The sequence below is a fragment of the Equus caballus genome, chromosome 5, assembly GCF_041296265.1.
Source record: "Equus caballus isolate H_3958 breed thoroughbred chromosome 5, TB-T2T, whole genome shotgun sequence".
NCBI classification, from domain to species: Eukaryota; Metazoa; Chordata; class Mammalia; order Perissodactyla; family Equidae; genus Equus; species Equus caballus.
Window position 1 is genome coordinate 1,283,215 of NC_091688.1, and position 12,793 is coordinate 1,296,007.

Here is a 12,793-nt window from a genome sequence, read left to right on the forward strand (position 1 = left end):
GATCCGAGACAGCCATTTGTTGTGTATTGTCCGTCTGCCTCCATTAGATCAGAAGCTCACATCTAATTGATTAACTGCTATATTCCCTGGCACCTAGTAGGGACTCAGTTTGTGGCGTGAGTGAATGAACAAATGGAACCACAAACAGACCCTCCCTGCCTCCTGCTCTGCCCACTTTGGGGAAGCCACTCAGGGTCGCCAGTAGACGGCAGCTGCGCACGACCATCCCAGGACCATCCCAGGGGCAGCGAGCTGGCCCCCTCTTAGGGACCCGGGAAGCACACGCTCCAGCCAAGGCTGCCAGTGAAATGGGTCAGTTTCCCAATAGCTCTGCTCAGAGAGGGCTCAGAAACTCTCAGTAACACACGGAACAGTTTGGGGTTTCGCGCAGCTCCCCGTGCCCCACCCCCACACCGCGCTGAGTCCGCGCGGGCCCTCCGGCCGCGGAGGCGCCTGATCGCCGCGGTCCCCGCTCCCGTTCCCGGAGCCGGCTGCCTCCCGCCCCACACCAACGCTCCCAGGGCTCACCTGGAGCCTTCTGATTTGCATCTCCAAAGAAATAAAATACATTCCATTAAGCACTGTTTATTTTTCCTTCTGTTTGCCCCGAGGCGAGCTGTCGTGGCTCCTGGGATGGGGAGTGGGTAATCAAGGCGCTTTCCGTGGTTGGGGAGCTGGGGACCTCAGGGGCCTTCATAGCAAAAAAATAGGAACCGCAACTCCAGTTTAGAGGGGTGGGGGCCGCGGGCAGAGGAAAGATAAGATGCAGCAAAACCTGCCTGACACATTTATAGCCACATTTGCATAACAGAGACTGAGAGCTCACTTAGAAGGAGCAGTAATTAGATTCCCCTGTGATTAGGGACACCTTCCAAACTGGGGAGAGGAGATGGAAATCCAACTTTGAAGAGGAAAACAGTGTACAGAACTGAGGATGGCTAGTGGGGCGGGACAGCAGGGATTAACGGACCCCAGGCAGGACCCTGACCCGCCCAGCTCCCCCAGCAAAGCTTTCCAACCCGGATCTCCTGCTAGTGTGGACCCAGGGAGGAAAGTGTTGATGACCTGCAAAACTGCTCTCTGGGAAAAGCTTCCCAGGCCGAGAGAATGATGAGAACACAGGCCTGGCTGGAGCCGCCTGGGTGTTCCAGAACAGTAAGGACCTGTGTGGCTGGAGCAGGGGAGCAGGGGAGCGTGGGAGGAGCGGATGGGAGCTCACGCAGGCCTGGGCATCATCCATGGTCTTGGATCTTCCTGAGAGAGAGAGAGAGAGAGAGAGGACCCTGGACGCTTCGAGAAGAGCAGTGACATGACAAGATTTTTCAAAAGGACAATTCCAGCTGCACTTTGGCAGACTGTGTGGGGCAAGGCTGGAAGCAGGGACCCCGTGCGGGAGGACACGCAGTAGTCAGAGGGCCCAGGCAGTAGCCCTGAAGGCGGTAGGAAGCACTTGGAGCCAAAAGGACCGGTTGCTGGGTTGGATGCTGAGTATGAGAAAAAGAAAGGATTCAAGGCCTAGGTTGTAGCCTGAGCCACTGGAGCTACCATTCCTGAGACGGGAGGGAACAGAAGCTCCGTTCTGGAGATGCTGGGTTTGAGATGCCGGTTAAATACAAGAAGGCAGTTGGAAATTGGAGTCTGGAGTTCAGGGGAAGAGGCCTGGGCTGGAGACATAAATTTGCATATAGATGGTACTTAAAGTAGTGAGAATGGATGGATCAATGTGGGTGGGTGCTGGGAGAAAGGAAAGGCTGCCTGAGGCTCCACCCCACGCGCAGGTTTAGAGAGCCTCTCTGGCAGATCAGCAGTAGAGGAGAGCGGTCAGTCTGGGTAAACTGAGGCCTAGATTTCAAGCATCTTAACCCCTCACCCCGACTCCTACAAAACTCTCAGGCCTCATCCTGGAGATGTGACCTGAGGCAGCCCAGTGTCATTACTGGAAACGGAGACGGGACAGAGCTAACCGTGACCTGGACAAGTTCTCCCTCCGCAGGCCTCTGCTTTCTCTTTGTAAAAGGAGTGGTGGGTCTTGCTTTCTAAGGGCCCTCCCAGCTTGGACTTGGAATTAACTCCAGAAAGCAGTGTCTCAGGGAGAGGGGTCCTTGTTACCCGGTCTGGCTCTCGTTATCTGCAGCAGATAGCTGGTCCTTGCTGTTTGTAGATTCTGTAGTTGCAAATTCGTCTACTCACTAACATTTATTTGTAACCCAAATCAACGCCCAGGCTGCTTTAGTGGCTGGGACAGACCCGCGCAGGGGGGCGAAGAGTCTGAGCTGCGGGGCCCGCACCCAGAGCTCGGGTGGGACGGAGCAGGCGCTCTTTCTTCAGCGCTCACGCTGTAAGTCAGCGTCTTTCTCGAGGGCAGCTCAGTGCCGCATTTTCCACATCTTTGTGCTTTTTCTTGGTGATTTCACTGTTTAAAGGGGCCCCCAAAGCATCGTGTGAAGTGCTGTCTGGTGCTCCTGAGCTCCAGAAGGCCGCGTGCGATGTGCCTGACGGAGAGACGCATGTGTCAGCTATGCTCCGTTCAGCGCGAGTTACAGTGCTGTCGCCCTGAGGTCAACGTTAATGAACCGACAATATATTAATAAGGTGTCTTTAATCAGAAATACACAGAAAACAAGGTTATATACTGACTGATCGATGAAAACCTTTGTGACCAGGGGCTTGAGGAGCCTAACCCTGATTTTCCCCTGGGAGCCCTGGTTCAGTATCTGCTAATTCAGTGTTTGCAGCGATTTATAGAGCACAGCTCCTGTGAACAATGAACACTGACTGCATCGAGCTGTTTGGTAAAGCCTAGTCTGCACACTCGAAGGAGCTTCGCAACTGTACCCCGTGCCCCGTGAGAAGCAAGCTCGCTGACTGGAGCGCAGCGCTGGCATCTGGGTCCGCTCTCTTCAGCTTCTCACTTCCAGGAAGACGCTTCTGTTACTCAAGTTCTTTCCCACCCCTTTCGATGTGGGTGTGTGATTCATTCATAACACACTTTGGTTTATTTCTTAGTTTGGGTTCCATTTTGGGTTCCCCCAACATTCTGGTTTTCTTTTTAATTTGAATACAATAAAATTCACTTTTTGTGGTATACTGTGCAACAGGTCTTGACAAATGCTGAGTTGTGTATCCACCACCACAGACAAGATACAGAACAATTCCATTCCAACAAAAATTCCCTTGTCCTGCCCCTTCGTAGTTGGGGCCTCTTACTACCACTAACTCCTGGCAATCACTGATCTATTTTTTTTTTTTTTAGATTTTATTTTTTTCCCTTTTCTCCCCAAAGCCCCCTGGTACGTAGTTGTATATTCTTCGTTGTGGGTCCTTCTAGTTGTGGCATGTGGGACACTGCCTCAGCGTGGTTTGATGAGCAGTGCCATGTCCGTGCCCAGGATTTGAACCGACGAAACACTGGGCCGCCTGCAGTGGAGCGCGAGAACTTAACCACTTGGCCTTGGGGTCAGACCCATGATCTATTTTTTTGCCCGTGTAGTTATGCCTTTTCCAGATTGTCATATTAATGGAATCATGCAATATGTAGCCTTTTAGTTCTGTGTGTTTTTCAATGCCACCAAGAAATTAATTCAGTTCTGACTGTCTACCCTAGAGATAGCATGAGATCCTGCCAGTTATGGCCTCAGTCCCACAGACTGGCCCCCATGCCTCCTGCCCCCGCCCATGCCATCGCAAGTGCAGGTTGTCACCTGTGCCTCTGACTGACTATAGATCAGAGGTTCCCACTACCCTCTCCTCAGGTTCAATTAATTTGCTAGAGCAGCTCACAGAACTCAGAAAAACAGTTTACTTGCTCTTTACCCATTTATGATAAAAGGATATGATAAAGGATACAGATGAACATCCAGGTGGAAGAGATGCATAGGGCAACGCACATACGTGGTTTCTAACCTGGGAGCTCTCTGAAGCCTGTTCTTTTGGTTTCTTATGGAGGCTTCATTTCACAGGCACGGTTGATTAAATCACTGCCCAGTGGTGATTGATTCAGCCTCTCCTCCTGAGGCGGGAGGGTGGGACTGAAAGTTCTTACCCTCCAAGCACATTGTTGGTTCCCTCGGCAACCAGACCCATCCTTAAGCGCTTTCCAAAAGTCACCTCATTAACACAAGTGTGTTCAAAAGGGGTTTGTTATGAATATCGACACATTTATTATTCTTATCACTTATCACTTAGGAAATTCCAAAGGTTTTAGGAGCCAGAAACAGAATGAGGACCAAATACATATTTTTTTTATTATAAATCACAATATCACAGGTGGGAACTGGCAAATGATAGGAGAGGGAGATCAGAGAGATGGTCCCTGTATCAAATAACCCACCAGCAGCTCAAAACCAGAGGTCAAGAGGAAGCGAGTCACCCAAGAAATTACAGGGAGACTCTGCACTTCGAACAAGTCATTAAAGTGGGGAAAGTTTGTTGAAGCAACCTCAGGCAGATCTGGGGAAGGGTGAGCCTGGCTGATGTCAAAGCACCCCCAGCACTGAGGCGTTTCTCTCCCAGGTCCTGGCTCCTTGGCTTGGTGCGGGGAGGCAGCTGCAGCCCAGGCTGGAAGCCAGCTGACTCACAGCCCAGGGTGAGCGTCTAAGGGAAAGGTGGGTTGTTTGCTCTCACAGTGAGCCCCCTTGCAATAGCAGCACCAGGTGTGCTGGTGCTTTGACTGTTCGCTCCCTGGGCTCCTAATAGAGATTGACAGACTCTAGCGTCCCAGGTAATTCTATTGTCAGTTTTGGCAGCCTCCTGCACCTCATTAGACAAAAGCAGAAAGGAATGAGCAAAGAAGGAACGGCAGCCGGAGCAGAGGGGGCCTGTTAGAGTAAGCAGCTTTCAGGGGATGACAAGGTAGTGAGGAAATTGTCTGGGCCTCCAACCAGCTCCTCCAGGCCCTGGGTGGGAACCTGGGATGTGTGCAACCAAGCTCTGCAGAGCGGAGCCAGCATCGACTGTTCAGGTCCTGCAGCAGCCCTGCTCACAGAGGGACAGGATGCCCAGAGGCTAAGAAAGGCAACCTTTTGGATTGTCTGGCTCTTGGGTCAGAGGCTCCCTGGGTGGTGGGACTGTCAGGGAGGTGTCTCTGGGTGGCTTGGGTGTGAGAAGCAAACGGATGCAGTGTCGGGGCTCAAAGCCTTATTTGATTTATCTAGACCTTTAGGATTTCACTCAGGATGGATAAATTGTAACAGACCATGGAAGACAGAACCCTGGGCCAACAGGAAAGTAGGAATCTGTCATTGTCCCACACTAGGACCCTGTCCTCCAGCCCTCACCAGAAGCACACACAGACTTACGTACACACATAACACATCCAACACACGTATAAAACCCCATGTGCAAACACGCACAACACTCACGCGTCTAATCATACCCATTTTAAACAAAGAACACCAGACGCAACATCTATGCTGACCACAAACACGTACCACACATATAGGTTCCTGTGAAGGCATTCGTCTACAAAGCTTTGTGCGTGGCTTACGGTATCGGCATCTCTGCCATCTGTTTACATCTTGGATGTATACAGCTCACACACACGTTCACACCCACCCACGATTCTCACCACACACGGCGCTCACGCAGACACCCATGCCACAGGCGTATTCACGTACACATAAACAGACGTGCCTCTTCCATTTTCATCATGCTTGGAAGCTCCTGACCAGGGCTGGTCACTGAGATGCCCGCCTACGCTCCACACGCTTGCACCTACGTACACACACTCCCTCGCCCGCCGGCTCATGGCAGGCAGGCTGGTGTCCGTGCGGACAAGCAGAGCAGGGAGTGTTTTCCACCCCCCTCTTGTCATTGGCATGCAGCACCTGTCCTGACTTTAGCTCTTTGCACTCCTGCTTCGACTGGGTTGAATGCCAGAGTCTGCCTGGCACCGAGCCCAGAGCAGCAGCCCAGAAGCAGCTGTCCAGTGGGAATGCGGCTCTATGAGCCCAGGATGGATACGTGCCAACCCTGGAAGGGCCGTCAAGGAAAGAGGCCTCAGAGGTGCCCCTCTCCCCACTGCTCCAGGGATCCACGGGGTGGGTCAGCACACAGCATCCTCTTCTCACCCCTCCTTTCTCCTCCTCAAACTCCTAGACACTTTTTGTTATTCTAGGCCTGTCCCAAACTACAGGAATGAGTGAGGCCTGAAAGAGACACCAGTTTTGAGAATCCAGAGGCAGAGTCTGGGATGCTGCCTTCTCCACCGGCCTTTGCTTGTGCCTCGCTACAGCCCACAATCTGGAACGTGTCTGGAACAATGAATTTTAACTGAGAAAATATGAATGTATGCTAGCCTGGGAAACAGAACCAACACTGCTCTGTCTCTCGGGCTCTCTGTGCATTATAAGGGGACATACAAATATGAGGAATTTTTGCTGTTCATATGACCAACACAGGTAGGTAAATCATTTTCTTCCCCAGGACACATGTTTCTGGGCCTGCCCACTCCCTGCAGCTTGCACCGTCGGTCACTAAGTAGTGATACTAGTCACCATTATTCGAAGACCTGTTATGCTCCAGGTACTACACTTAGTCCTTTACAAACGTCTCATTTAATCCTCACAGCATCCTTGTTAAATGAGTATCACTGGCCCCATTTGCTAGTCAGGGAATCTGAGGTTTTGAGAGGCTGCCCAAGGTCACCTGGCTAATAAACAGCAACAACAGGATTTCAGCTCAGTCTTTGTCTCTCATGCCCACGCCTTCCTCTCTTCACCGAGCTCGCTGTAGGGTCCCCAGTCACAGAACGCAGATCCTGCTCACACACCCACTGTTGAGGCCTCAACCCCCTCCTCTGTCTACGTCCATCTCTGTTTTAAACTGTAAGCCAGACTATAGATGGCAGGAACTGCTTGTTGAATTCATCTCATGGTGCTCAGCATACTTCCAGGAATATACAGCAGATTTCTTTCTAAGAAAAGTAATGGGTCCATGAGTTTCAAATTGTGTCTGAAGGCAAGAGACCGGGTTTGAAACCAACACCATCACTTACTAGCAATGTAACTTTGCTGCTGTCATTTCCTCTCTCTGGCCTCAGTCTCCTCATCTGTAAAGTGAAATACTAGCCGCGATGGTCTCCTGGGTTCCTTCCAAACATGACTTTCCAAGAGCCTACGGTGTCACGTGATGCAGAGCGGAGGTAACAGCTAAAATCATTTCATGTGCTTACAGAATAGACCACTTCCCGAGCGCCGTCTCCTGCCTCCTCCTGTGCATCTTCCCTGTTGCTCTGCTCCTGAAGGAGCACACATGCAAGGCCCTCTGGGTGGAGAGTGAGCACTCCCTTTGACAGCTTGCCTGACAAGACGGCTACCGGACCAGGAGCTTCCCAAAGCCATAGTCAGTCATCCCACCCATGTGCCAAACGCTGCACGTGCTGAATATTCCCCATGCTCTTAATGAGCCTGTGTTGGGAAAAAGTAGTCTAGGGAGATGACTGAAGGGCTGTGAGAAAGGGGGCTGCCAAGGGACAGAGGAAAATGTGGGTGGTCAGACTCTCGTGGGTGGACAAAGCCGCTAGACACCTGCTGACAGAAGGGGAGGGAACAGGTCGTCACCAGTGGGAAGACAGCAGCCGTGCAGGTCCGCCCCACACATCCATTCCCGTCATTAGCAGGTGCCGGGTAAAACAGCATCACTGTGCTGCAAAGAGCTTGTCTGGGAGAAGGAGTCAGGATTCTAGATTTGTCTCTGAGGCACTGGTTGCCTCCTGGCAAATCATTCACTCTCTGAGCCTCGGCGTCCCCATCTTTATGCACAGGTCCTTTCGGGCCTCACCACTCTGGAGGTGTAAGCAGAGAAGGTGCATCACAGTAATGCTTGCAGACACCAAGGCTCTAGCGGTCCCCAGGAACAGTACTGGAGCCTTAGTCCCCAGATCCTCCTCTTCTGGTTCAAAGGCTTCTTGGGACAAGAAAAACGTGGCCATGACACTCTCCTTCTTCTGTACCCGTGATGTCCACCCTCTGTCCTCTGCCATTCTCCCCTCACTTTCCAACTCTCTCCCATGTGACTCTCCTGTACTGGAAGCTCTGGTCCCAGCAGAGTGCAGGCAAGCGTTTAACCACCAGCTTTGAGGTGAGGGGAATGCCCGATTTGTAGGGTTTGCCAATTGCCAGGGTGTGAATACTCACTCCCACCATAGTTAATTTCAAGATACCCAATGTGATGTCATTGAATGCAAAGCCAGAAAGACATTCACAGTAGCATACTGTTAGATAGTATTTTCACCAAACAGATGCAAAAGACATAAATAACCTCAGAGCATAGATAATGATAAAATGTACTAATTAGGAAGAGATGAATTTTGAGTATTTATTACCTTTGCTTTTATAATTTATTTAGTTGTAACTTTATATAATTTACTCTTTAATGAGGTCTGTGTTTTAACAACTGTCTCACAGAATTCCTGAAAAATGCCTGGTCTTCCCAAGTCAGTCCTTTTCAGACAGGACTGTACGTGCCAAAATGTGCAGAGGTACATAGTTGAGGCCCTTGCTGTGGGAGCTTTGTGGGTAAAATGAGGGCATTCATTTCTGCATGCGCATGTTGTCGCCCTTCTTTAACCTCAGTTTCCCCATCTGTCATATAAAACATCCCTCCCGGATTCCCTCCTTTGTAAGGATGGTGTTGAGAGAAATGAGCTCCTGCAGTAGTAACACCTTGCATCTTATGGAACTTTACAGTTTACTAAGCTCACATCTCATATTAATTCTCACGGTAATTCTGTGACGTGAGGTAGACAGAGGAGTGAAGTCGGTGAATGGACCATTTCATACCAGGCCAGCAAACTTTTTCTGTAACGGGCTAGAGAGTAAATATTTTAGACTTTGTGGAGCATATCGTCTCTCTTGCACCTACCTAATTCTGCTGTGGTAGGTTGAAAGCAGCCGTAGACGATGCGTCAAAACCAAGAGTGGCTATGTTCCAGTCAACTTTCCTTACGGACAATGAAATTTGATTTTCATATAATTTTCATGTGTCACAAAATGTTATGCTTCTTTTGTTTTTTTTAAAACAATTTAAAAACATAAAAGTCACTCTCAATTTTCAGGCCATATGAAAACAGGCTGTAGGCAGAATTTGACCTGCAGGCAATGGTTACGTAACCTTAACAGATGAGGAAATCAAGCTTCGGAGAGAACAACGACTTGCTCAAGTTGATAGAAAGGGACAGAGTGGGATTGGCTTGCTTCCTGCTCCACTGAACTTTCCGCTAAACCCACTTGCCACCAAAAGGAGCCCCTCTTGCTTTTTAATATCCTTGAGGCACCCACAGGTGAAGTGTCCCCTGCGGGATCCTCTGCAATCCTGGGGGCTAGTGGTCACATTCCCTTCCTGCCCGTTCTGACTCTAACCGTAGTGGGCCTTGCTTTACATCAGAGCCAATCAGAAGAGGCTTTGGGGCAATGTGTAGTTACAAGCAATTTGTAACCCTGCTCCCTTTCTGTTAGGGCAGAAAATGAAGAGCCTACTGACTTTTTGACTGTTGATTTTATGACTCCGTCCTATTTTCTCCCAGGTATCCTAAATTTTCACAAAGCAAGGTCTGCCTATCCGTTCATTATTCTGTATTCTTGAGCGTCTAGTCCATTACTCTACCTGTGGGAAGAACTTGGTGACTCATGACTAAGCTCCCTTCAAGCCATGGTGATGTGTGACAAGAGGTGGGTGTGACCCACCTGTGTGATTTATTTTCCCTCCAATGCATTATCATGAAAATTTTAAACATCCAGAAGAGTTTAAAGAATTGCAGAGTGAACAACCATATGCCCACTACCCAGATTCTATAACTAACATTTTGCTATATTTGCTTTATCACATATCTGTCCATCTATCCATCCATCCATCCTTCCATTCTTATCTTCTTGACACATTTCAGTATAAGTTGCAGACATCAGTGCACTTAACCTCCAAATACTTCACCACTATATCATCAACTAGAGTTCAGTGTTTGCCTATGATTCTTTTTATTTGTTGATTTTCGATCTGGTATACATTTGAGAGGCTCTGGAAGCTGCCTACAGAAAATGGCTGTTTACTACCCTGACCGCTAAAGACTTCACTTGGGTGTTTCTTTCTTTGCCTTTCCCAAGGCTTTGATGCAAATCCCTTTGGTGGAGAGCACTCAACTCCACCCAGCAGGGCCTGGAGTAGTGGACAGAGCCTTTGGCCAGGCCTGGCCCTGAATCCCAGCTCCATCACTTAACATTGTATTCCCTTAGACGAGTTTGCTTTTTAAGATTTCTCCGAGGTGCTTCACATGTAAAATGTATTTAATGGTAACTACCTGGAGATACTAAGCGTGTGGGTCACACAGTGTTGGTGAATTACCTGGCAAATGACAGTACGGTAGGACAACCATAAATCCACTGTATCTGTTCTCCTGACTGTGTGTGTGTCACAAAAGAATGAGCACTATTTCCAACTTCACCCCAACTCCATTGCAGGAGGTCGTCCTGCTCCCGGGGGAGTTGACAGCTTCTTTGTTTCCACTCCAGTTTTAAAAGACAAAACAAAAAGGGAAACTCTGCCTTGCGGAAGCCTTTGCTGAGAGAGTTGGCTCCACAGGGGGAGAGGGAGGCTGCCACCCCGACTAGAGCTGGGGAGCGGTTTGAGCCTCGGGAGTGAGGAGGAGTGAGGAAGGGGGAGGTCCTGTGAGTCGGGGAGACCTGCCCTCCATACCCTCGCCACCACCCAGGACACACCTGAGACTCTGTGAGCAGCGCTCACCTCCTTGAAGGGACCCCGTGGTTTCAGACACCAGGCTGTCAACGAAAATAATCCATAACCAATCTATAAATGAAAATTTGGGAGAGTTTATTCTGATCTAAAATCTGAGGACCGTGGCCCGGGGTCTTTCTTCCCTAGGAAGAAAGGGCACCGAAGAAGTAAGGTATACAGGGTGGTTATATACCCCATACAGGATGCTTTACATATGATTGAAATGTCCCTTCTACAATAATCACAAGATTTTCCTGTCGGTGCAGCGCTTGATGGACACAGGTAGTGGGTCTGCTGTCTCAGAGGGCGTAGCAGGAGGCAAGTCTATTGTCTCGAGCTGGGCGGTCACAGGTGAGTGCAGCAATCAGTTTCTAGCCTAAGGAAAGATGCTTAATCCTTAAGGAGACGCCAACGTTGGGAGGGGGAGGGAAGTTGCACCTTTGTCTCAAGGGCTTTTGTTCTTGCCGTAGGGAATATCTAAAGCAGAAGTACAATGCATGCTCAACAGCCTCTGTCAGGCCCTTTTGGAAAGACAAGGTCAGGCTGAATTAAGTTTACACCAAATGGCTTCCTCATATTCTCCAATATATCCTATTGCTTGCCATTTTTATTTGTCAAGGCAGAAGCCTTTCCCCAGGTTTTCCGAATTGAGGAACTATCCCAGCACCAGACACCAAGACTTTCCCCAGGTTTTCCGAATTGAGGAACTATCCCGAACTCTGAAACCACCTCAGAGAGGGGAACAGAATGCCCTGCCCACTCAGGAGGCGGCATCGCAGAGCCTAAGTGAATTCTCTGAGTTAATATTAACTCTCTGAGTTAATTTAGAAAATTAACAATCCATCCTTCTAGTCTGCTCTGTTTCTTTTCCCTTCTGAGAGGTCAATTGAAGGGTTCTGCCGCAGCAGCAGGGGCGAGGGGCCGGTGGCCCTGCCCAGAGGCAGCCCAGAGAGCCCTGGGAGGAGGCGTGGCTCCAGGTCTGCCTCCCTGCTGTGGGGAGGAAGCGAGCCCCGTAAAGGGCCAACGGGAGATGAGGGGCAACAAGCCAGAAAACCGGCATCTGGAACCCCTACCCTTCCATCCCAGGACCAAAGGGTCTCCTGCTCTCACTCAGCTCCAGGCCCTTTTTCCTGTCACTTGTCTGCTGCAGAGTAAAGAGCAAATGGAGCGTGAAAAAAATTCAGCAAAAATAATTACAGGTTACGACAAATCAATGGGAACTGTGCAAATAGCCTCAGGCAGGTAGCAGAGTCAGGGCTCCTCAGCTTAACGCCCGCCTCCCCGTCAGCTGCAGGGTGAGTCCCTGGACACCAGACTGGAAAGAGCCCTGGATGTGACGTCCGGGGATCTGGATGTGAGTTCCAAGCCTGTCCCAGTCAGCTGTGTGAATTTGGGCAATGGACCTCACCGCTCCTATCCTCAGTTTCATCACCTTTACTGAGAGAATTCTGTCTACTCAGCATCTGTCATGGGCTGTTGAGGAAGACGAATCTCGAAGGACATAGATGCAAAAGTGCTTTGGGAACTGTCCAGCGCTCGAGAGACGGGTCATCCTTTTACCTTCTGATTATCTCTGGAATCCATCCATGTCGTCTCTATCAGTGGCTCCTCAAACCAGCTTCCAGCTTCTCTCATCTGGCCTCCTGCCCACGTCAGCCCTGCTTCCAGTCTCTTCAGTAGGCGTGCAGCCAGCGAGATCACCTGACCCTGTACCCTGAGGACTGGAGGGAAAAGCGGGATGGAGGGCTGAGGGGCTAAAGGTAGTTTGGATTAAGAAAAAGGGATATGGGTTGGGTCCCGTGGCCAAGTGGTTGGGTTCGCACACTCCCCTTCAGCAGCCCAGGGCTCGCTGGTTCAGATCCCAGGTGCGAACCTACACGCTGTTCATCAAGCCATGCTGTGGCGGCATCCCACATGGAAGAACTAGAATGACTCACAACTAGGATGTGCAACTACGTACTGGGGCTTTGGGGAGGAAAAAAAAGAGGAGGAAGATTGGCAACAGATGTTAGCTCAGGGCCAATCTTCCTCATCAAAAAGAAAGCATAAAAAAAGAGAAAGGGATAAA

At 50.0% G+C, this 12,793-nt stretch overlaps 1 long non-coding RNA gene across 1 annotated transcript; it reads left to right on the plus strand.

Annotated features, from left to right (window-relative positions):
• Nucleotides 1-6,115: 6,115 nt before the first annotated feature.
• On the plus strand, nt 6,116-12,779 carry LOC138924191 (uncharacterized). The gene is made up of 6 exons (XR_011438938.1): nt 6,116-6,398; nt 7,040-7,141; nt 8,406-8,479; nt 9,524-9,668; nt 10,992-11,076; nt 12,014-12,779. It is a non-coding gene; the product is annotated as an uncharacterized lncRNA (long non-coding RNA).
• Nucleotides 12,780-12,793: the final 14 nt, after the last annotated feature.